This window comes from Anopheles coluzzii, chromosome 2 (assembly GCF_943734685.1).
Source record: "Anopheles coluzzii chromosome 2, AcolN3, whole genome shotgun sequence".
Classification (NCBI taxonomy): Eukaryota; Metazoa; Arthropoda; class Insecta; order Diptera; family Culicidae; genus Anopheles; species Anopheles coluzzii.
In genome coordinates this window covers 106094498-106120350 of record NC_064670.1, presented here as the reverse complement: position 1 = coordinate 106120350, position 25853 = coordinate 106094498, and the positions used below count along the sequence as shown (strand labels likewise).

Sequence of the window (25853 nt, the reverse complement as noted above, 5' to 3'; positions counted from 1 at the left end):
ATAATACTTTTGTTACTTCAATCTCATCTCATTAGTAATTTTTAAATTACATTTTCAACTTATTTAGTTTTACTTCAAATTTATTATTTTTTATGAGAAAAAAGACAACGTAGAAAGTAGTTTTGTCTCATTTTTTAACATGTGTGGAAAACTTTATATTTACTAAATTTTCTTGATACAACGAGAAATGTTGCATAACTTTGCGAAAGTAATTGTGTACATGAACCAAATAATGTGCAATCCATGATACCAAAGCCATCATTCGAGATGAAGAAGCAATAACAAAAAACACACTGAATCATGTTGCCCCAGTACTCACGGCGACCCCATTACTCGCAAGAGTTACCAAGGTCAGCAAACATCCACCTACTCCCGCACGCACCCAGATGCAACTAAGCCAACTACTGTTCGTGGAAACTGTCCTCACTGCCGTAGGCCACAATCGAACACGTGTTGAGGAAGTGGTGCTCACTGCCGCCAAAGTTTCACGTCACAATTTCACGCGAGTGACCGATGTGAGTGACCCCATCTTCATCGACAGCGCGGAGCCCGAGGACTTCGAAACTGTGCTGCCAAACTTTCGTCGATTCTCTGGCAATCGATGAAACCTGAAGGAGCAATTTTCAACAACCTCCCGTCATGAAAATGCGGGAGAGAAAGCGCACTCGAACGACATATAAACACCGGAGAGGTCAGGATGGGTGTGATGAAAAGCTTTGGCTCTCGCAGAAATCCTGCACACCAAAAAAGCACACTGCCGCGCGCATGTCCATCTGCTTCGCTCTGTCCCTCTCAATCGTAATCGCGTTGAGTTTTCCTTCGGTTCGGGCGTTTTCCGTGCTCAACCTAGGGACTAGGCCACCGGGACCACTCTCTCACAGCTGGTTTTCCAGCATTTTTTGTGTTTTGTTTGTGGCAGAAAAACAGAGAGAGAGAGAGAACGAGCGAGCGAGCATTGACGCGAAATGACGTCCACAGGAGCATGGAGTTTGTCCAGAGGCACCTGTCAGATATCGGATTTGAGTGTGCGAGATGTGAGCGAGCGAAACGGACCTAATCTCTCACACAGGATCTCTCGCGCAAAACCATCGTCGTCCACACGCGTACGGTACGGGTTCGTCCAAGGGCCGGGAGTCAGTTTCAATTCTCGTCCGTACGGAAATTCATCCAGTGCACACAGCACACGAGCACCCCGTCATCATCGTGGTCGTCGCGGTCGTGGTTCGCCTGTCGGCGGCATCTTCGTTGTCGTGGTCGTCTGTTCTCTGTATCGGTCGCCGCAGCGGTGGAACGTTTTGGCAAGTTTTCCCGAACCTTCCGAACGCGCGGCTTGGCACTTCCAGTATGTAGAAGGATTTGTTTGGAGAAAATCAACACGAATAACAACCATCACGGTACGGGGTTTAGCCAGAGGAAAGTGTTTGGAAAGATTGGGCACACAGGACACCCGATAGGGCGTGTGAAATCAGTGTCAGAAAGAAGCGACCGTGTGGGCTTTCCTTGCCCCCTCCAACTGCAGCACATAAATAACACAACACTTCCATATTTCGACCGAGTGCACCAAATCCGTGTGAGGGAGTGCGTGTTTGCATGGTGTTAAACTTCTCCGCGACTGTGAAATGTCAAAAAATCGACCATCTCAAAAATAGGATACTCGTCTGAATGCTGTTCGGGAGTGAAAGTTCGCGACCCTAAATGGGAAGCAAAAGCCAACAGCCGCAAAACGTAAAAGAGAAATCTATAAAATCAACAGAAACTGAAAGTAAAAATAAGCGCGTGTGTGTGTGTGTGTCTCCCGGTCTCCGGGGTGTGTGTTTGTGTGATTTTCGGTGTTTTGGTGACCAAACAAGCGCCCGGCCTTGCCTTGCCCGTGCCAAATAGGCGGCCAGCTCGGGCCAGGCAGTGCCCGCAGTGTTGAACGTGAATCGTGAAATCGATTTCATCCGCTGCGTTAGAAAGGCCAGAGAAGAAATGGAGGGAACAGAAGCTCCGCCAGCTAGCCTTGCCGGTGTTTTGGAGCGGAGCGTATCCCGAATGATGAAGGGCACTTGATTGCCAACGCACACTTTCCACGTTGGGTGGCGGGCTGGGTGGGTTCGGGGTTTTTTTTTCGGCTGAAACACACCCACACACCTGCCACCATTATTCGCGATCGGACGAACGACGACGTGGGCAAAGTTTTCTTCAATTATTTGGGCCGTTTTATTTCTTTTTTCCCGTTTCGTTGGGCGCTCCGGGACGACGAGCGGTCGTGTTTTGCTAGCTTTAAGCACGGTAGATGCTTTTCCTTTTTTCACCTATTTCCTTCTTCTTTTCCGACATAGGCAGATCAATGAATGTATGTGTGTGTGTGTGTGTGTGTGTGTGTGTGTGTGTATGGGTGCGAATGATTGGTTGATGTGTGACCGGCACGAAAGCCCCACCGTCACCATCCGTGGCGGCGGCCGTGGTTGCGTAGTGAAATGTGTTAATTAGTTTGACGGTAATGCTTTATTTATATTTATGACATCTCGTGCACCATTTCTCGTGTCCCGTAGCAGCTCTGTGTGTGTGTGTGTGTGAGAGTGTTTTTTTATGGATGAAGGTGGGGCAACGGTATATCAACATTGTTAAAAATTTAACAACCATGACTCGGCAACGGAGCTTTCTGCGGCCTAGTGCGTTGGCTGAGTGCTCGAGTGTGTTGCAGGCAGTACGTTAAAACATCAATAAAACATACCGTGAACGGAGTTTCGGTGTAAAAAAAATACTTGCCGATGGAAAACTTACCACACACAGCACAAGGGTAATATGTGGAGTCTAGTACAGCTGTACGAATGTCCGTTACGGTTGCGTTTTTCCTTAAAAAAGGAGGGCAACAGGAATAGGTTTTCCCGTTTGTGTTTTTCGGTACAAGATTAATGAATTATTAATGTTGGTGAAATGCGTTTGAAAGCTTCCCGTTTCTTGGATTCGAGCGTACTCGTGCTGGTTTTTTTGTATTCTTTATATTATACTTCTTTATATTGGTGTGCAAGATATTTATCGTTCGTTTGTTTATTTGAAATTCTACGCCATTTCTACAGGATAATAAATCAAGTGAAGTGTGCAAAAACCAAGCAAAGTGTATGAGCTCCGTTTGGTAGTAAAAGAAAATCGCCCTACAAATCCAAGTGTGTGTGTGTGCCGTTTGTAAATGTGTGTTTATTGTGGAAGTGTAAATCCCACTGGTTGAGTGGTACCAATTCGTGTGAAATATAATAAAATCAAAACATCATCATACCGCCGTGTCCCTTTTCTCAACCATCCGGCAATGGTGTGAGCGTGTGTGCGTGTGATCTCAGTGTGTGTGTGTGTGTGTGAACGGGTTTTTTTAAACCTTCCTATCCGGTGGATTGTGATTGTGAGGCCGAAAAAAGGTCCAGAGAAATAGCATGGCAGCAATTTTGGATGCGAATTGTTGGTGGTCGTGAGTGGATCGGTTTGTGCAGTGTGCTTCGCACGCACACCCACAACCCACCCCTAAAAGGGAGCTATAAACGTCTACAAGCAACAGCACGCATAGGATATAGCCCGATCCGACCGGCCTGCGGGGTCTGCAGCGTCACGATTGTGTCCCCATTCACGAAACTCGCACATTCCGGAGGCGACGTTTGTAGCTACCCTTTTCGCTGGGAAAGTGGTACGTGTTTGCGTTACGAAGGTTTTGTTCCGGTAGTGTGCCACAGTGTGTGTCTGTGTGTGTGTGTGTGTATGTGTGTAGTGTCTGCCCGTTGCTGCAGCGTGAAAAACAAAGCACAAAGAAAAAAAAAAAGAGGATACTCAACACTCACACTGCTGATCCGGTTGACCCTCTTCTATTGGGTCGCAAACGTATGTGAACATTCGCTGGCGCAAGGCGCAAGGCACAAAAAACGCCGTCGACAATTCAACGCAACAACGCACAGCACCCGCCAAAACCGCCCGTAGGCAGCAGCACCGGCAGGTTCCCGTTCCGTCGACGACGCCTTCGGAATAAACAAAGTCATCAAAATTTAAGGTTTTTATTATTAACTTTTGTGCCTTTTTCCGCTTCCTTTAATTTTGGGGCCTTTTTTGGGAGTTTCCCAACCAACCATCCCTTCTTCCACTCCATTGTCCTCTTCAGCGTGGGTTTGTGCGGCCGGTTGCACCTGGGAACTTTCACTCGCTTTGCGGATATCCCAAAATATGCCAAACAAAGAGAAGGAAAAAACGCTGTGACCTGCACACACAGGTTGCTTGTGCTATTTTGTGCGTTTTATTGCGCGCCAAAAACACACCGGTGTACTGTACACTTTCCCTTGTCTCCCTTCCCTTAAGGCTTTCTACCACCGTTCACCCTGTTCGGGTACCCTGGGAAAAAGGGATTCGAGTCCGATCGGCAGTTTTCCGGTTACCGGAAGCCACAATCCAACTGGAACGATGTAAAGGCTGTACTGGGGTAGATGCTTGAAGCGAAATGCCTGCCCCACCAGCACGGGCACACACCACCACAGTTTGGTGGTGATTAATTTTTCATTAGATTCTGGTCAGATTCTGGGAAAGGGACAACCGAGGCACCAGAATGGGGTACGGGCGAATCAGTGTACTTCGTTTAGAGGGCACACGGGCTCTAGATTCTTCGCCCGAACCGCCATCGAATGACACACAAAAAATCTATTTTCCTTGGAACTTTTGGGCGGGGAGGTGAAACTTTCTTGCTTCTTTCTTTCTCCTCGGGGCGGCTTGGGGATTAATTTTAATATTTGATTACAGTTATTTTCGATTTCTCAAACTTGTTTTCTTTCACGCATTTTGTCCATGTACACGCGAACGCGTTAGTCTTTCTCTGAAGGAAATGATTTTCTGCCTCTATCTTCACGGGGCGTCCTTGTAGGAGTTACGGGTTCAAGAACATCCTTTTCAGGGGTAGGTAGGTTTTCCTTTTATTTAGAAAGGTGTGTTCTTAAATTAACCGTTTACATAGTGCCATCGTGCTGACAAATGACGGTACGATGATGTGGAGTTATTCATTTAACCTTTAATTAAGCGTAATTATTAGGATAGTATGACGTACGAAACCAGACAGAAGGATGCTTTATTTGTATCTTGACACGGCACCGTTTGATTGAGCTAATTTTCAGCTCAAAAATACCTATTAATAAACGCACCCTTAATTAACGCCCTATTGGCCACCGAAATAAAGCAACGCAAGAAGAAATGGAGTCACAAATCTTTCGAATCTGCTTACGCTTGGAGCTGCTATTTCAACCGTTCCGTTTTTGGAACTCGCTTTCCAGCGCTTTCCATAACCTCTGTAGTTGGCATGTTACATTTAGTTTAATTAAAACCGCGTGTCTTCCAGGAAATGCGCGCTAATGCGAAAGCAAAACCGTTCCAGGGCACTCTGTGGTTGATTCGCATTGTTTCGCGGCAAAACTTTTGCGTCGAATTTATCGGCGTCCATTTGGGCGGATCATTGGCGAATGGCGCCATGGTTCTGGGAGGCGCGTAATCGAATCGCTGTACAATCTGCTCATTACAATTTCGCGCGTGCAGGCAAATAGCTTTCTTGGAAAAGAATTTAACAGAAAGACGATTGCTGGTTGATGTCTTTCTTTTTCCTTTGGATTTGTTGGATCAATTCCCTTAGCTGTTGGGTATTAAATCAGCTCAGGAGCGTTAAACCGTTGGGATTTGGAAAACAATTTATCGTTGCTACGTCAATTTAGGGCTGGTTTTAAGGGGGAAAGTAAGCAAAAATTTAGTCCAAATTAAGGACTGTTCCTTAAAAAGACAAAAAAGAAACATGTTCAAATTAACTATAATGATGATAAAGATCACTTCTCAACGAAAACATTGATAAAATTAGTCTAATTTAAAGTAGCAAAAATGTTTGCTTCTCCCTGAACTGCGCCATTACAGCTTGAAGGTACAAGTCTTTGTGGCACCGATTTAAGGAAATAATTTTCGTAATTACATCATGGTTGGGACACTGTCCTACTCCTTGTTGTCCTTTCTCTGGTCCGAGCACCAATCCACCTGCTGGTATGACACTGCTTCTTACCTATAACAATCTTAATCTGCCCATCCAGAAAAGCTGAGAGGGGATCGCCGCGCACGAGGCGGGTTCAGATCACCATTATAATCATCCTCCTTCCAGGCTGCGGACGTCTGTTCTACAGCAAAAATAGCGCGCACACACACACAAAATGGCACAGCAAAAAACAACAGCAATGAAGTGGAAAGACAGAATGGAAATAATGAACCAGTTTTCAGCCTACGAACTGGTTAGAGAGGAAAGCTCCACCCATCAAGCAAAAAACCAAAAAAAAAATAGAAGTAAAGGAACGCAAAAGAAAATCACCTTGGAAACAATGCCGTCCACCTACCCAACGGGGGAAATAGCACCATAATTGAGACGAGGGTAAAGTAAACCGCCCACACAGTGATAGGCAACATTGTGCGCCTGATGCTGCTGCGGTTTTGTCTTGCTGCTGTCGCTGCCGCTACCGGCCCTCATTCCGGAGGGTGGCATTTTTCTGCTTATTCCCTTCCCGCTGCATCTTTGCACAAACCTTTTCCCCTCTTTTGGTCGCTTTTAGCCCGGGGAAAACAGCTCATAAATGCGTCTGGGTGGAATAATTGGAAAACTGGGTCAATGGGAAAGATACTAGCAGGGAGAGAGAGAGAGAGAGAGAGAGAGAGAGAGAGAGAGAGAGAGAGAGAGCGGGCTTAATATCTTCGGTGCGTGGGGTTTGGAAGGTGCAGGAAGGCGCATTCCTCTTGCCTGGCCCGGCGAGGATGATGGATGATGGAGAGTAGGTTTCGTGATGCAGCCGGTTTTAAGTGATCCTTCTTGCGCTAAAGAGTAACAATTGAAAGTTTTAACCATAACGGTTCGCTCTCTAAGTGCCGCTCTTCTTTATGCCGCTTTTTAAAGCGCCAGAAACTTCAAACAATGATTGAAATGGGATGAATGGAACAAAGCACGAGCTCGGCTTAAATGTAGAGCTTAATTGTCAGTTTGAGTTGGACAGTGAGTTTTCGCTGGAAAGGTAAAACGGTGAGAGGCACGAAAAGTGTCACTTAGTGTGCTTGATGAATTCTTTTATCAAATGTTTTTTTGTTGTAGATTGTAAGACGAGATAAGACAAACCTTTGCAATATGTTTGATCATACCTGTAAAATGTTTTACATTTCCACTGTAATCTATTGTTTTCATAACATTGTTTGGTGATGTTACGACTTAAAGAAGATCAAATTTAGTATTTTAACAATATGGTTAGAGGGTTCGACAAGCCTTAATCATGTCCTATCAACAGGCTGGAGCATTCAAAACGCCATCGATTTATTTCCCCAAATAAAGATGGCCAACCACCTGGTCAGGTGGTTGTGTACTTTTCCCGCTCTTTATTCACCAAAAATAAACTCATTAAAGCTTTCTTTTATGGCGACGTCAATGCACATCCTACACAAAGTTATTCGCGACCAATCCCCATCTGAGAATAGACTTCGCAAACTCTTAAATTGACAGTAAAAATAAGATCAACCACCTTTCCTGCATTCCATTCCTCTGTACGCGACCTCTAGCTTTCTCTCGATAACTTTCTCCCGATTAAGTTATTACAAGTTAAGGTGAGACAACTAACCACCCAACAGCCGAAATGGTCTCCATTTTGCCCTGTTCCGCCATCATTCACCATCCTGATTGACCCTATTCTTCGCACACACACACACACACACACACACTCAGCACCAACGAAACAATACAAACACAACGCCCCACCACCGCCATGGGGCAGCAGAATCCCGCTCAGAAGTTATCGTGCACCGAAAATCTCGTTTACAGCCATAATGACACTTTGGCCCCGTTATTTATCGCACTCGCGTCGCCCATTTGTACTGCGGGGGCCGACGTTCGGAAAGCGCGTAAGTTTTCCAACCAGCCTTGTGGACCACGCCACAATTCGTTTGAGGGTTTTTTTTTGAGTGTGTTGCTGTATGTGTCCCACCATCCGCCCTTACCTTGGGCGGGGAAGTTTTGCCGTTATTATGGCTGGATACCTTCCGCAAAACAGCCGCCCAAACTGCTCTTGCAAACCGCGACTTCGGTAAGCCTCGACACTTCGGGGCTGGATCATTTCACTGAAATATTCAATTTCCGTCTGCTTTCGCTCGTAATAATTCACCGTTGTCGTCGTCGTCTTCATCGTCGTTTGCTTAAGTTTTTGGGGCGCGTTTTCTTTACTTTTATTTTGCCCCCTATGCCAGCACGACGGTGATGATATGATTCGATGGGATTTGCTTCGCCTACCCCACGTGTATACCTTCAGGGGCAAAAAGAAAAAGCAAGCACCAACTTCCTGACTTTTTAGGGAACCTTTTTTTTTGTTGGTTTTTCGCTTCCAGTTCGTCAAAAAATTGGTTCCGTCACCAAGCAACGTCAAAGCCGGCAGGCCCTGCAAGCCCTTGTAAGACCGAGGGCCGAGCGACAAAATCTAAATTAACCTATTAAGTTGACCCCCAAGAAGTGGTTGGACACGATCTTCAAAAGTTGCGCTCACTGTTAAGGCTACGGGTGGATGGAAAGGGTGGAATGGGAAGAAAGAGCAGGAGCAACACGAAAAACACACATTCTTGATGGTAATTCCGCGATAAGCTTCCAATCATAACACGCCAACAATGAAGCCGCACTTTTCCCTTGTTTTTCTAAGCTGTGCTGGCGGGACTGGCGGCGGCACAGCTTCAAAAGGCAAGCATATTAGGGTCGTCAGCCGAGCTATCAGCCCTACCCCGCTAGGTAAGCTGTACAGGCACCGGTGAAGTCGTTCGCAATTTTGGCGTCGGTCGCTTGGAGGCCCCCAGACCAGTTGCGGAGTTTTCGGCGGGCGTGACTGTTTACAGTCCGCGGAAGCGAGAAAAAACTTTTCCAATTAACTACACACACACACACACCTTCGGCATCATGATGTTGGGTTGGCTGGGTCGGGCGTTCTATTGGGGTAAAGTCTCGCAGCAGGGTTCTTTCTGCAGGGCTTGGCCAAAACTAAAAATATTTTCCCAAAAAGCTCCCCATCAATACCGGTCAACCTACGACCGGTGGGATGGCCAAGAGCGGCGACATGTTATGAGCGATGAACTGGCAAAGTTCGTGTGGCTGGTTGAGGTAACGGTTCAGCATAGGTCACACACACACACACACATAAACACACGCCACCAAAACACTCTTCAGCACGGCAGACAGCGCGATGTAGCGTGAGCTGCGCCCAAGGTGCGTGAGTTGCCTTTTGACCCTTTTTGGGCGGTGGTATAGTACGTGCGGTGACTTTGACTTTTGGCGGGACGGTAAGGGCGATGCTCTGAAGGCAAGGGATAGCGAGCGAACCGAGAGTACCGGAACGGAAGTTGAAGCGTCTTTTTTTGTTGTTGCTGGCTGTTGTTGCTTGGATGTCAACTACAAGCGCTGAGTGAATAATTTACGACACTAGCTCATGACAGGGCGATTGGTCACGGGAAACGCACGAACATGGTTGGCGCTCTGTGTGCATGTGTCTGTGTATCATGGTTATGTTCGTTTTGTGATAGGCTGTAGGTAGGGAGGTTAGTCTTTAAGCGAAAGAGTGCCCCGTTGCATGAATATTATAGCATAGGGAACTTGTTAGTATGAACTAGGATGATTCATTCAATGGAAAATAGAACTAAAGTAAACAATGGTTGTCTTGTACATTGCATGCATTTCTGTTGGTTTTGTTTAGTATTTTATTTAATCAACTTTACATAGAGTGTCTTAAACATCTCAAACGCCGTATGGTAAAAGAAGTTGATTGGATGTCTTGCCTTATTGTTTTGCACTTTTCTTATATGTTTGGCTAAAACATTCATATTTAAAGTCATTTATAATGAATATAGTCAAACTGCTTGAATAAACGCCTATGCCACGTCATCAACAATGAATAGTTATGAGCTGATCGACAATTACGCCAAAGAAATCCATCTGAAGTCTGGTCTGGCTTCAACTATTTGAAGGATTAAAACCCGACTAGAAGCTTGGTTTTAACAATTTCGTCGTGAGTTTGAGTTTGTAGTTCGAAATAGATTAGGAGAAGGTTTTGAGGTTCCGAGAGCAGCCTTGACTAGTGGACCCAGCTGATAATGTGGTCTTGAATAAAAAGTATCCTCTGAGCTTGTAGTGTCAGTTTAGGTCATACTTTCCAGAGTAGTAGAGCATCTCTTAGAAACTGTAAATTACTGTCAAAGAACCGAGTACGTTACATCTTCTCGTATGACCTGCTGGCAAAAAATAGAGATCTTTTTGTAGTAGATTTCATATACAAAGGGTATAAGCATTGTACTATCCTTTGTAGTTTGAATAGAAAGTTCAAACAATGAAACTTCAACAATGAAAATGAGAACCTTCGTACAATTATTACTGTTCATCAATACATCAGAACCTGTAAACAATTATCCTGATTGTCTGCACAGGCATGATAGTGCACTTAGATTAAGAAACGCTAGAAATATTCGAATCTTCAAATACATTGGGTTCTGATCAAACCGGCTATTTTCATTGCAACATGCTATTTTTATTTCATTCAATCTGTTGCAATCTATAAAACCTCTCAAGATGACGAATCAGCATTACCTATTCCTTCCACATTGCTAGACAATGTAGATAGGATAACAATATTGAAGATACGGCTGAAGAGAAAATAATTACATTTTCTTGGATACACTCAACCATCATCATGATCAATCTAGCTTGCAATCTTATTGAAAGTATGTCTTGATATCTAGAGAAAAATCCAGCAACAGTAACGCTGTATGCTGTTTCCACCTCAGTTCTACGATCTGATTTAACCATCAGTATAATTATGTCACTGCAGTCTACAGCCACAAACCAATCTCTTGCTTGTTTGATGGACTGCACTCAAGACCCCGGCGGCAAGACCTGGCAAAAGTAGTTTGTGCAACTCAAATAGCTTTCCCTGGATGGAGGATGCAAAGAAGAGCAATCAATGTAATGAATCCAATTGAAATCTTTAATTACCTTCCTTGCCCAGCAAATCAGACCGGCTCCGACAAACTACAACCTACCCACGCGCCCAGCGAGCGAACGAGCGAACGGGAAGAATGATGGACAAGCACATCGAGTGCGATAGGAGAATTAGATTAATTGCTTCCATTAAGTCAAAGCACTCGCATTTGACGTGGAACACGATTGTCCGGCGGTGGTAGCTCACGTTGGCTTTGCCGTGCTTTGTCCGTTTGCTGTCCGCTCGCTGTCCGTGGCTGCTGCTGCTGCAATCAGTTTGTCACGTGCATTTGCATTCGCCGTCCGTCCCAGTTAGGGCGGACCGGGCGGTTCGAATCCAATATCTATCACTGTCGCGCAGGATTTATGGTGCCCCTGGTTTGAAGGAGGTGGGGGAAGAAGCGATCAAAGCTTTTCGGCACGCAATTGTAGCTCCGGAGGTGGAGGTAGGGGTTAAGCCTTTTTTTGTCGCTTCTACCTTCACCCATTCGGATGTTTGTGTACAGTTTTCCCATAAGCTTCCCTGTGTTAGCTCGTCAAACGTAAATTATTAACATCTCTCCCGTAGCGTTACCCGGGACGTACCCGGGGCCCCTAATGGCGGTGAGCTCCTGTGGCGACACAGTAAGTACCACCCGTCAAACGCTGAGAGTTCCCAGAAACATATCACTCTATTATCATGCGGGGGCCGGCCGGGCCAACTAGGTTTGTCCCGCATCGTCCTTCCGGTTATAGGCGCCCCTTTTTACTCGCTTTAGTTCTGGAATGGAATTTTGTTGTTGCTGTTGTTCTTGCTTTTGTTTGCAAACTACCGGGCGGGCAGTATGCGAGGTGGTGAGGCGGTGGTAACGGCAGGTCCGACCCAAGGGTCATAAATTTCTCACCTGCCAACTGGGGGCTGTCATAAAAATAGAAAATCTATCGAAGCTATTATTCTTGCGCTTATTTATTTTCCCGTTAGTGCCTAAGCCTGTACGAGCCGAAGCTGCACGGTGAGGCAAACGTTGGCATGAAATTTTCAACCCTCGGGGGAGGCAAAATAGCATGCACACATTCCATCCGATGCGACACACGGGAAGTCGGGATATGCGTTGAGCTGGGAAGGTTTGGAGCGTATGAGTCGCGAGCTAGGATAAAATGTATTTGTATCAAAATCTGGTTGCTGGTTAGTGGGTAGTGGTTTAGGAGAAATATGTTGTTACCCTTGGGATGGAAACGGGATTGTTATCGCACAAATAACGAGTTTAGATATATTTTTAACACGCCTATTTGGTTGCTGTTTGGATTGAAGTTGAAGGGGTGAATGCAGAATCCAACAGAGAGCTATTAAGATAATTAGGGTGAAATTTTTGAATTAATAATTAAAAATGGTTAAAGTATAAGATATTCATAAAAATAGTTCTTAAAGTTGATGGTAAATGTGCAAAATGTTTATCAAGATAATTGACGAAATAATAAACTGGGTCCAATTTATGCTATTGGTGGGGTTAAAACTAATTTATATTTAAAGTTTTTTTGGGGAAAAAAATGCATTTCAATTCTATTTGGTATGTTTATAACTTATTTTTTACTTCTTTCTCGTGAGGATTTGATTTACATTTTATCATATTTTGAAATAATGGCGTCTGATACTGGTAAAGGTTTTTTTAGTTCATTAGAATCGTTCCAAAATGGTCGTTTTCCTTGTGTTCCCTTTACAACATCTTCTTTTGGTGGCTGTTCACCGAAAAAAAATCTTTAAAGGATTTCCGTAAGAATCGTTCTTTGTCGCATCTCACTATCGTATCTTTAGTGGGCTGCAGCGAAACGATCCATTACAAACTGTGAAACGTTTTTCTTTTTCTCTTTAACTCATCCTAACTTCGCATTGTGGTTGACAACGCAATGTTTGTAGCAACCATCCTTACAATGCGCTCCTTTATCATAAGGCGACATCATTTATTGTACCACGGTATGTACCCGCACCACCACCAGCAGCACTTGGTAGCATTTCCACTGCCGAACCAAACCGACGGAGGAAATGGCAAACGGAAACCGAAAGCATAAGCGACCATAAGAATGACAAATAAAAAAAAAACCCCTGAACACAGAAGAAAGTGGCCACACCGGCACATGAGCATTTGCGCCATCGCTAGAGCAAGTATGTATACAAAGGACAGTAGTGGCTGTGGCGATTCCGCACCGGGGAAATCCTAAATATGTCTCTATACGTGAAGCGTGTGCTCCATTAGAGGGTTCCGTGACACCGTGTGAGGCAAAGCCATTCGAGTGGAAGAATTTTATGGCGACTGGGCGTTGGCAATGAAAAACAATATGAGCAAAATAAAATCCCAAAAAAAGGTAGCACAAAGTAGAAGACGTATCATGATCATCCGGAAGCACCAGTTCAAGGAATGCAGTATGCCGTGGCGCGTATCATCTGCCTGCTGCTGCTGCTGCTGCTGCTTTATTTCATTCCGTCCTTCCAACGAAGCGTTCCTCGAGCGTTGAGACGAAAAAAAAACATACACTCACACACGAAGCCCTGCTATCGATTGCGAACAATCGCTCAATAAGGCTCATGCAGCTGTGAAATCGCTGGCGTATATAAGAATTATTGAAGATGTCTCTGCCACGAAACGCTCATCGCTCCCTAACCGGCGAAGTGATGAAGGACCGTGTTAGGAGAATGTGTTATGAAAAGAAGAAGACAAAAATCTCCACCATTTCCCTTCGGGTCATTCGCCCCAACCCCCAGCCGACATTGACAGGTCCTTCCCTCCAAACCGAATCCTTCACATTCATGCACGAACGGAAATAAATTGTTTTCGGGTTGTTGTCGTGTTTTGTTTTTTTTTCGCTTCTGCTTCATTCGGAGCCTGCTAACCACAACTCCTCGCCCATTTCCTACCGGGTTTGAAATTCCAGCTTCGGGGGGAAGGTTGAACATTTTCTTTCGCTCACACACACACACACACTCGCCATGTGTGGGAAAAAGGGGAAACCTTATGAAAATCGGGCCCCGTACGGAGCTAATGCTTTAAGAAAACTTCTCTCCACTTCGCCCCACCCAAACTGCTAGCGGGTCAGCTGCCTCGTTTGGTTGGTTTTCTTAGTTGGCTGGAAGGAGGGTGAGAAAAACATTTTGTCGGATTTTGTTGTCGTACGGCCCTTCCGAGTGTTGTCCGTTGCAAAACGATTGCGTCTCCCGGCGGTGAGCCACACAGTGCGCTGCCCCTCGGCCTGGTGGAGTGGAGCCTAGCGTGGGTACAAAATCGGCTTTCCCGGAAGTTGGCGTATCGCCTTGGCTTCAGTTTCTTGGTAACCTTTTTTCAACCCCCTCCGGGGTTGGCGAGATGAAGGAAACCGTCCCAGTGCCCGGGTGGCTGTGCGAGGGTTTATTTTACAACTCACTCCCCAAAAGCACAATACCTCGGCTCGGTCGTGACGTGTGTGTGTGTGTTTGCTCTCCGTACCGCACGTGAAGATATGCGGTATGCTGCCAAACGCACGCACATATCGACTCACACACACACACACACACACACCAACCAGTCACACATTGGGTCGGGCCGATGTTAATGTGTTGTTATTGAAATTTGCTGAATTTATTACAAACTGTCCTTCTCACGCAGGCACGCAGGCACGCAGCTGTTTGTTGGGTGGTACCGGGTTGACACATATGTTGAAAGACAACTTGAAATGGGTTGCCCATGTGCTTGCCTGTAGTGCTTGTGCGGTGCTATCGTAACCCTTTACCCGTACCTGCTGCTGCTACTACTACCCAGGAAAATGCGTGCGTTTTTGCGGTGCGATTGATGAGATACATGTTTTTCAATCAATGTGCTAAAACCCCACACGGCTGTATCGTTCGGGGGTGGGCGAACGTGTTTGCCGTATGGCTAAACATACCCAGCGAAAGCTATTTCCCGCCCTCTCACCCCTACGACGGTCCCTTCTCGACCCATAATGGCCGTTTGTGACGCAATGGAATACAAATGATCGGTAGTTAACGCTCCACTCTGCACCGGCTCTGCGTGTTGCCAGGGAGGTAAGTGCCTCCGCATAGCATAATCGAAAGCGTACGGGGAGGGTTAGAGTCCCTACAGGACTCCCTTTTCATACACCCATTAAAGGATCGACTGTCACACGTGAGAAGGGTTTGCCGCAAAAATCGTTCAACGACGAGGACGACGGTTTGACTCCAGCGACCTTTCCCGGCCGGGTGGCAGTGAAGACGGATCGATTGATTTGTCGGCAAAGTCGGGGATGGTGGTTCTCACTTTGCTTACCGTCGATTGTAGCAATCCGTCACGGTGATTACGGACCCCCCCCCCCCCCATGTAGGAGTGTAAACATTGAAGGGGATTGAGCAATCTAGGTAAATGTTTCAATTTTTTCACCCCAGTTTTCCGGTCTAGCCGGCTCGACAGATCAGGTGTTAATGTTGATTATGGGGCATACTTCCGTTTGTTGGATTAGATTATCGAAGAGATTACGATGCCTTTTTTGGGGGTGGATTACTGTAGCAAATAGCTTAAGCGACAAGAGTGACATACGTTCCTGTTATATAGTGAGGTAACAGAACAAGTAATGTGGAAAATATATAGGAGTTTGATCGTCTCTTCTGTTGTCGAATTGAATTTCAATATTACCCATTATTTATTGGTTCAATTCTAACACATTAATAACAGATCAATGCCAACACTTTTGGTTGCTTTCCATAGTTTATTGTTTGTTTGTACGTTCCCGCGATTTTTTGGATCCAATATCAGTAAGTTGTGAGAACGATCCAAACATGTATGAGAAATGATGAATAAAACGTGGAAACCCAGTACAATGAGTGCCAAAAGTTAATCACATTCAAATATGTAATTAGAGATTTGAATATGTACCAGAAATTTCCAATATAATAAACATGAGAAAGTGGAAACTATTAAAGATATGTAGATGTATCGATCAGTTAGGATTCGGATTGAAAATTCTCTTGTATTGTCGAAATAATGTAATTATCATGATATACTAACAAACTAATTGAAAAATCTCAAAATCCTAACAATATGGAAGAAGACCTTTCCAATTATGAGTACCACCTGTGGGGTTGGCTTTCAATGACTTTTATGATTACCCCCCAAAGCAAGATAGTCAGTCCTAAAAATGGGGGCATGATCCATTCGGGGCTTGAACCCATGAAGGGCATGTTGTTAAGTCGTACGAGTTGATGACTGTACCATGAGACCGGCTATCGATACTGTTTCCAATTTCATAATACTAGCCAGTTTTTTTATATCGAGTTTGACAGTTGGAGGCTGAAATCATGTGAACACTCCGTACAAAATCATTCACAAAACTAGCCTATGATTTTCAGCCTAGATTATTAGCCTAGCCTCAAAACTAGAATTAGAGTCGAGTACCTGCTCGAAAAACTGACAAAACAAGGTGATGTTTACATTTATCCCAAGGTGAATTAAAGAGATCCTGTGGTGGAATATAGAATCAAAGTGTATGTAGACCAGATGGTCTCATAGCCTGTTTTTTATAACCTAATTTGAACGTCACTTTTTGACAGGATGGGTGAAAACTTTTGCTCAAACAAGCTTTCTGGTAGACTGACATATACACAAAACAATCTTAAAATCTTCATTCAGAAACAGAAGCGATAAAAATTAGTGTTCTAAATTCATACACCTTGAGATAAGCCCACCTGTATACTATACCCACTTTGAAAGCTGCTCGAAAACTGCTATACAAGGCAAACTAAGTACAATGCTGATAGGCTGAAATTTTAGCCTACGATCTTAAAAGGGAAAGGAACCTAATAACAGTTTTATAATCAAAAATATGTTACAATTTTGTAATTGTTTGTCAAGAAAAGCCTCTTGGATGATTTTTGTAGTAACACATTTTAACCTGTCAATTTCATATGCATTTTCACGCATATTTAGTAAACTGCAATTGACTCAACTTGCTTCCTGCCTTCAAAATTGCACCACCATGAGCCACACTTCCATGACAGCTTGCTCATTTCTAAAAAATAAATAAAAAGGAAACAGTTTACCGAACGCAACAGCCTTTGCCATGATAAAACCGTTTATGCTCATTTGCAGCGGCGCTAGCAACGCGCCTCGGTGCGTGTCTGTTTGCCAGTTGGCACGAAAATTGTCCACCCGTCACACATATTGGAAAACAAATATTGTGCTGCAGGCGACACTTGGTCACCGGGTTTTCGTAGTCCAATTTGCACCGATCGGAATACAAATATAAATAAAACAAAAAAGAGTCCTCACATGCACTGGCATGCATAAATACATACGACCGCACACATACAAATAGGCGCATACAGTTCTTCCAATCGGCACAATTTGGGCAAATCGATTTTTCGTTTAGTGTGCATGTTTTTGTTTACCTTCCACCGGAACCACAAAGCCACGTCCCTATCGTTTCTGTCTTACTCTCTCTTTGTTTCCCCGGAAATGTCGATCCTTCTCTGTGCTGTCATCCTGTCCATCCCGTTTGTACTTTAGCTAGGTGACGCGGCTGGCAAAGTGGGTTTAATACGCAGAGGTTAAGGCAAAACGAAAAGCGTAAGGAAGCGCTATGTCGAGCACGGCACTGGCTCGATCGAATCTACTCGGGGGGTTTTGTTTTTGCTGCTACTGCTGCTGCTGCTGCTAGAGGCCCGATTTGACGGGCGGCTCGTGACGTCTGTCAGCTGCCGTCGTCGGTTTCATTGTCGATGCCGTGAAAATGGTGGTTTTTTGTTTTGTTTGTAAGGCACTGCGGGTAGCGTGTTGTGCGCTGCTATGCGCGGTACCAGGGCCAGGCTTGTTTTTGTTGTGCCACCGTTGTTGTCAGTTTTCATTATGAAAATCCCAAAGTTTTTGCCCCGCGGCGGTAGTGGATTGATTTATTAGTGAGAGGCTGAGCTGGCTCGATGGGTTTGGTGAGTCTCCACCTGGGCAAACTGTGATTTGGAAGTGAATAATGTATAAAGCGCTAATAAATTCTTCATAGCAAAAATAGAATCCATCATTTAATGTTAGGCAATTAAGGAGAAATTCAATGAATAGTTCGTATTGAAGTTTTGGATTTTCTTATTTAAGATAGTTAATATTCATTGTATGTTTATTTTATTGTAAATTAATATTGTTCTTTTCAAAGTTACCTGGTTCGGTAGAGTTTTTCACAAACCTTACTGCAGGTAGGCTTCCTTATTGTCCCAGAAAGAAACCCTTATTTATAGTAGTTTGAAAAGATCTCAGCCATAGACAACAAAACCACAACATACAGGGGTCATCTGCGTGCAAATCTGCTTGTTTGCTTGAGCCCGCACCTAGTTTGCCTGATGCCAAATTCATTTGGAACAAAGCAAGCTTAACTCAACATAACCATCCCCATGGGAAATCGCTCCATAATCCTCGTCACTGCTCCCCAAACCCCCTCCCCTTATTGCCATTCAATAGACTTCGCTGGCGCAAAGCATCTCGCCTAGACGAGATGAGCTGCACCAGGGCGATGTGCTGTGTGGTAAGCTGTGGAAAAATCGTTTGTGTTTAGTCAGACGAAGCACAAACAAACGTTCCCATCCACTAGCCAGGGCAAGGTGCGTCCAGCTTTTGCCAAAGAATACAGCTTTCGCGGTACGGTAAAAGTTGAACCGTTGCCGAACGGTCCAGTGACAGCGATAAGTGTTTGTTGTTCGGTTGCGAGACCTTCTGCGCTGGCTGGCGAGATGAAACGTTGAGCGCACGGCGGTCGTACCTACCACGGCGTATTGTGTTTAGTTTTCACCAAAGCAACCAAACACACACACACACACACACACAATTGGGTTTCTGCGAGTTAGGTTTGGGCCATGTCTTTGCTGCGGCAAGAAGAAAAGGGGTGCTCGAGCTTTCCGAGGAACGGGGATAGATTTTACGCTCGATCGAGCGAAACGGAAATAATAAATTGTGAAGTCGGATTTTCGGCGTGAACGCGTCCATACTTTGACGAAGATTGCCGCGCCATGATCGCGAGTGTGCTGGCAAGCCGAGCGGCGGAAAGCTTTTCAACGCAAGGCGAAATTCGTGAAAATTGTTAGCCAAATTTATCTGCGGCGGCCGGGAAACGCATGCGAGATGTGGCGACGGCGGTGCTTGGGCTGCTGCTGCTGCGTTCTGAGTGCACGATCGATGAAAATTTGAAAAGTTTGCACAGTTTTTGCCATCCGGTTCCGGTTTCGGATGCTACGAAGATGCTGCGGATGAGCTGCCGAATAGTAGACCTGCTGGATGGGTTCTGGCTTTCGAGCAGCGGGACAAACGTGTAGCAGCAAATTGGCCCTGTCAAGGTCTTTGTCTATAGACTTTGCAAGTTTCGATAGATTATCGTAATCGTATTGGCGCCCGACGATAGCAGTTCACTGCTGCACCTTCAAACGCTCAATTTCTGCCTTCAGAATAAATTTATTCTATGAGTAGTTTCTTTCTAAGCTCAACTAATAATTTCCAAACTTTCTGAAGTGTCAAAAACCGTTACACATTTACCAACATTATAACCGAATCCATCGGCAGCTAGCTCTAAAACACCTATCAGCAGCAGTTTTAAACAAGCACTCACCATTTTCCCAACCTACCCGTTGTTGCTGGGAAATGTTTTTTAATGTTTGGCTTACGCAAAGCTATGCTGTGCCGCACTGCAGTCGAGCCGTGTTCCAACACTTTGCGTCCTCGCACTCGCGTTTGCTAGCTTTGGTCCCATTCGTCCACCACAATGCCGCATGGGAAACGGCTAAAGCTCAGCAGTGTGCAGCCTTATCAGCGCTACTGTAACCATTGTGTGGGAAAGTTTTCCGCTTAATGTCACTCACCGGAATACACGGTTGCACGGATGCGCGGGCAGTGTTGGACCGAGGGGAGGGGGGGGGGCTACTTTCTTACGTAAACTGCTCATGGTCATCAGCATTATTATCGCTATCATCGCAGTCATCATCGGCGTCATCAGTGCTGTCGTCACCAGCCACCCCGCCCATGCCGTGCAGTGAAGTGTTGCGGTTGGAGAACTTTAAAGCGCGCGTGATCGTTATTTTAAACATCTCACCGTATCCGGTCACCGGGCAATGGGGGCGTAGTTTACGTAAAGGTGAACTCTGCCCGATACGTTGAATGGCACATGGTGGGTGGGTTTAGGTGATGCTATAATGGCTGCAAACTGTGGTGCCATTTGGACAAAATCATGCTGATTTGCAAAATCGTTTGGTTACTTTGGAAAAAAGCATTTGGTGGTTTTAATATTTTTATCGCTCAATTTAAATGTTTTCCACCAAATTCGGTTTGGTTTATTACATACTTTGTTTATGTGTTTTTTAAGATTCGACAAATTTACTTTTCTGAAGAATGTAAGGCATTATATTCGACGACCATTGCTGCTGAGGTCAATGAAATGGGTCATCCTTTAGTTTCGGTCGTTCTTTTCCATTGTTCATTTATTCTCGTTTTCTTCCTTTCCTTTTCTTTTCTTTGTATGTTGAAGTTTAAGTTCTCATATACAAATTGAATTTAGTTTGACGAATCTTATCTTCTTTGGCTCAACAACCGATGTCGGTCAAGGCCTGCCTGTACCCACTTGTGGGCTTGGCTTTCAGTGACTTATTGATTCCCCCCCATAGCAAGATAGTCACTCCTACGTATGGCGGCGCGGTCTGTTTGGGGATTGCACCCATGACGGGCATGTTGTTAAGTCGTACGAGTTGACGACTGTACTACGAAACCGGCTAGTTTGTTCTATAAATTGATATCAATTGTATTTTAATCGTGGATTTTTACATCGTCTTTACTTTGGCTTAGTTTCAATGTTTAGAGCTTCATAGTACAACTCTTGTGGTACATGATCTTACTTCTGTTTTGAAAAAAGAAAGAGAGAGAGAGAGAGATAGATAGAGAGAGAGAGAAATTGAAATTTATTCGTTGTCCTTTCACTCTAGCTTTTGACAGACGCAGGAAGTACAACGATACTTTGGAGAATTTGTGTATATTACTTGTTATTTGGTTACGTTACATTCAGTTACTGCATTTTGGCATGCTGATATAGCTATTTTGGTTCAGCTAAAATACGAATTTCATAGAATTGTTCATGGAGTTGATAGGTATTGTCATAATTTGCAGAATTGCTGCCATAGAAATGTTCGGGCTTGCTGAAGGATTTCTTGAGAATTTAATTCTGGTTTGCATCAGTATTCATTTACCTTTCTGTTTCACCTGCTTTATGCTGTCACTCGGAAACTTCTGGTTGTTATTTAACAGTGAATATCGTTTCGATACGTCTCGTTTGATGTGTTTGTAGAAGCTTGTGCGAGCGGTTGAAATAATACCATGTCATTTCCTAATGCAGTGCAGTTTTCTACCTCATGTACCGAGTTGAAGTTCGCTGCATGAATCATTCTACAGTTCACTCCCTGCCGGCAACAGATAAAATTATTCAAGAAATACTCAGTCTCCCCGGGAGACGTGCAACCACTCACCACTCATATTTGCCGAAAGTATTAAATAGTCTTTTTGATGTGCAAACTCTCCCATCACATACCGGTGCTTCCCATCATTCGACACCGGCTCCCGGCCGGCGGTGACTGTCTTCTTACATTTCGTTTTGCTGCAAAACAATGCCGAACGGTGGTAACCTTATTGCTATCGACACAGTTTCCCGCCAGGCCCCTTCCCCTGTGTGTGTGTATGTTTCTTGTAGCAAAAGGGATCCTTTTAGTCTTAACGAAATAGACGACAACCGTTGCTCCGACCGGATGACATCAGCAGCTCAGCCTCCGACTCGTTTTGTGGGCTGGTGAGATTCGAATTTTCTCCACGGAACTCTCGTGCAAAACATCAAAGGCGTGCCGACCTTCGCCCAACCGGAAAGCATCGATGAAACCAACAATAGTTTCGCAACGCTACTACAGCCCCCCTCCCAGCCCTGAGCGTGTTTGGCGTTCTGGCAGTAGTGTTTTGTGGTTGCTTCAAAGCCAACATTCATCCTGCACACCGGTTTTGATGGTGCGCTGCTCTGGTGCGATCATTTTCGCTGGAAAATGAGTTTCGCTCGGGTAGTGGTAATAGTTGTGGTGATGGTGGTGGTGGTGAAAGCTCCAGCCCCAAGCTTCGGAATGCGGCACCAGCGGAAAGTCCTTGCGGTGGCGGAAACCGTTTGCTGTGGGATCTATTTGAAGTCGGAAAATCGATCGAGCTGGATTGCAGTACGCACATAGGCAAACATAGGCACCACCCCGCACAATATAGAAGCGTGTTTATATGCATCCGTTCCAAGGTTGTGGTGATGTTGCCATCGCAACCCGCCCCGCCCCGACGCGATGCGCACTATGCGCAAGAATGCTTTTCACCGCAGGAATTGGTGCTTCACCAACCGCAGCGAAAGAACGGCGCAAAATAAGCACGCGGTGGATTATAATTTTGATTAAGCTTCATTGAGTCGTAATAATAAAATGCAGATCCGATGCCGGAAGAAAATTGCTGCTGCTGCTGCCTGCCCGCTGCTTTCACACTGCTGCTTTCTAGCGCGCAGCGCATGAAATCCTTGGAATACATTACGTTTTACGATTCTGAACGAGAGAGAGTGTGTGTCGCCTTCCGGTAATGTTCAGCGTAATTACAAGCTGATAAACCGAAAAAGAGAGCACACGATCGAATGGTTAATGCGCGTTGCCAGCGCGGCATTAAACAATATACACATTTCTTACGTCATGTTCATGATGTAAGATCTAACACAATATCCTGCCAGTAGAGCGTTTTGAAAAGTAATATGGTGGCCGATGGATTGATTGCTTTTATTGCATACTCTGCTTATCGCTTATCTAGCTATTGTTGCTATCATTCAATTAACTGCGTGACACAGAAAGCTTCCCGCGCGTGTGATCGATTGCCTGCAAGCGACAATTAGTCGGTGGCGTTTGGTACTTTTTTTTCTTGGTGGCAAGAAACAATGTCACTTTTGTTGGTGTTTTGATTGATGATCGTGAAATTGCCTGACGGTAGAACAATTGGATCGTCTTTTGGTGAGTGCATTTGTTGAGGTGTGGATGTGGTTGGGCTACATCTGCTGCTTAATTAAGCTTTATGTCGTCCCCGGACGTTGTAGGTAACTTCTGCTAATATTGTTAACGATATTTCTATAACAATGCAGTCCTATTTTACTGCAAAATTATAAGACATTATCAACCTTGTGTTGTTACTTGAGCCTACCATTTGGAATGATTCTTATTCCAAGTAGTTCGTTCATGAAGTTCAAGTCCTGCTAGATTTCTTGCCACGAAATACTGGACAACCAGATATTCCTTATTTTTGGTATTATTATTTCAGCATTGTGCAGTGCTCTGAGTGCGATTATCTAATTAACTGATGATACTTGACAAATATATTTTTGAATTTTTGTACAATAAACGCGTGGTTCAACGCTTCATTAGTTATCACGCTTAGTTATCCAATAATCTGCACGAAAGACAAATTCTGAATAATGGCACTCCAATGGCAAACATAACGTTAAAGACAATCTTATCAGATCCGAAACGTTGAATGTTGTTTCAGAGGATTTTTTATGAATTATATCAACATTTCAATCATGTTTGATTCACCATAACACGAGTATCGGTAAAACATGCAGCCGTCAGGTTGTAGGTTTCAAAAGCTTATTGTGAAGATTTTCCCGAGAAAACTTATTTCCCTCCATCACCTGCCGCGCATGTTCATTGCATTGTACTCTTTAGAGCCTGGTTTTTAGTTTGCTCGCTTTTCCGTCCACTTAACATTTCAGCTTCGAACAATATTGTGACCCCTCCACATAAAAGCATGTCTCCAAACAAGCACACACTCGCCAATCGGAAATCTCGGTATGTCAACAACGGTGCGAACGGTCGGTATCACGATAAAGCCTTTCATTGCTTGTTCATTTGACTTTTTCCCACCAACCACCGGCAGCAAAATCGTTCTGGCACCGTTCTGTGCCGGTACCGTTGTGGTGGCACAGAAGAACCATTCGGTAAGGGGAAATAATTCAACCTGAAAATAGCTCCATCGATGACTCTTCTCCTGTCTCCTCCTTTTGTGGCTCCCGCTGGTGGGTTGGGTCCAACCTCAAGCTCAGCCACCGATTGCCTGGCAATAGCTGGCCGTGCCGATAACCTTGTGCAACCACCCAGAGTGCCAAGACGGAAGACGATCTATTGACGTTGGTGGTCAGTGTTGGGTTCCGTGCTCTCCGTGTCCGAAGATGCAAGAACTGTGCAAAGCAACCGACTCACAGCTCTCTCGAAACTGTTGGCCATTGGGTCTTTGCAGACCGCAGGGAGACGTAGTGCTTTGGCAAACCGGTATCGAAACAGCAAAGGATGCTACTTATTTGCCTTGGTCCACCTCGGGGTAGAAACGGGGACCGCAATCTGTAATCATTCCACCTCTTGCCCAGGAAACCTCAGCCCCAGTAGGTTCCTTTCGGTTCCAGTTTCTTGACCACTGCGCAACGCTTGCACTATAATTGTGTTATGCGACAGATTACGCTCTATTGTGCTGTGCGGTTGAGTGCTGGTGGCCAAGAATCGATACTAACCGAATGATTTCTCTTTTCTATTTACAGGTACGACGCTCGTCATCCCCACACCCCCCCCCCAGCACTTGCTCCTCGGAGGACAGCATCGAGTATTGCAATTTAATTAGACCACTTGATCGGCGCTGGCATACCTTTGCGACGGACGTGACAAACCGGCACCCAATGTCAATGGCGTTCGTCGTGCATCGCCGTGGTCTCGGGAGGGTGCGCTCACATTGAACCTACACGCGTTGAGCTACACGCGGAACCAGCTTGCCGGTTCTTCACGCGGCAGCAACGTAAGCCCATAATGAATTTAATTTCCAACACTCCAACAATTGAAGCTTGAGGTGCCGGGACCATCTTGAACTACTCCCTCACTCGACAGGGTTTATCTTTCCTCTTTTGTGCGTAAAATTTAAAACAAAAAATACATCCTTAAGGGTGCTGCATAGGATTTTGTACGCTCTGCACAGATCCGCGGCGACCGAGAGTGGAGAAATAGCTCCCGGGACGTTTCGGAGCTCAATCGACGTAATTAATTAAAAACCTTCGGCACGGCTTTTCTTTGGCCCGCTGTGGTAGAAGGTTTCCGGGCAGGGAAAACCGGACACTACTGTTGACACGTAAAGGCACCGGGTTCGGTCGCTGCCGTGGTGCCGCCTATAGAGCGGTGCCAGCGCCGTAGGATTAAGCAGGCGAAGTAAGCACTTGCGACGGAAAAAGCACTCCCGGCGTGCACAAAATGAAGAACCGGCATGATGGGATTACTCCGTCTCCGTCCAGTTCCAGCTATCCGCGGTGGATGATGATGTTGCAATACACAGTCGTGCGCTCTCGCTCTCGTGTCCGTGTACACTGGGCACAAGCACTCGGGGCTCGGTGCGGAGAGCGCTCTACCGAGGCCGAGAAGCTTTAAGACTGTGTGCGGCATGGCCGGCGGGCATGGAAATTGATTTCGGTCCATTCCGATGCTTTCGCCACTCGAGCCCGACAAAAGCGTCCGCCGGGCGATAGTGATGATAAAAGGATTAACGTGCCCTTGGCTGGCGTTGGCTTACAGTGCAAGGCACTAGTTTTGTTTTAAAAGGACTGCAGTGCCTCCGTCTTGAGCGGTTGATGATAAAAAGTATCCTTCTGGCGATGGGAAAGGGTCTTTTGTGCAACGAGTTTCTTATCTGCATTGTGAGCGCTTTGGTTATTTTATGTCGTGACAATGAGCTGGTATTATTAGACCTTTCCTTTTTTGCATGCACTACGTGGCATCTTGTTTCAACATTAAAATGCGATC

The 25853-nt window shown here is 45.2% G+C and overlaps 1 protein-coding gene across 3 annotated transcripts in view; it reads left to right on the top strand.

The window, feature by feature from the left end:
- The first annotated feature begins 956 nt into the window (after window positions 1–956).
- The window catches only part of LOC120948953 (zwei Ig domain protein zig-8), a 212108-nt gene continuing 187211 nt past the window's right edge, over window positions 957–25853 (top strand). The window contains exons 1-2 of one of the 3 annotated variants that reach the window (XM_040365835.2): window positions 957–1342; window positions 3066–4018. The gene's annotated coding sequence lies outside the window, so the exon portion shown is untranslated. Of the gene's footprint in view, window positions 1395–3065; window positions 4019–25853 lie in introns of all 3 variants that reach the window. The other 2 variants (XM_040365834.2, XM_049606790.1) reach the window with 2 other exon arrangements.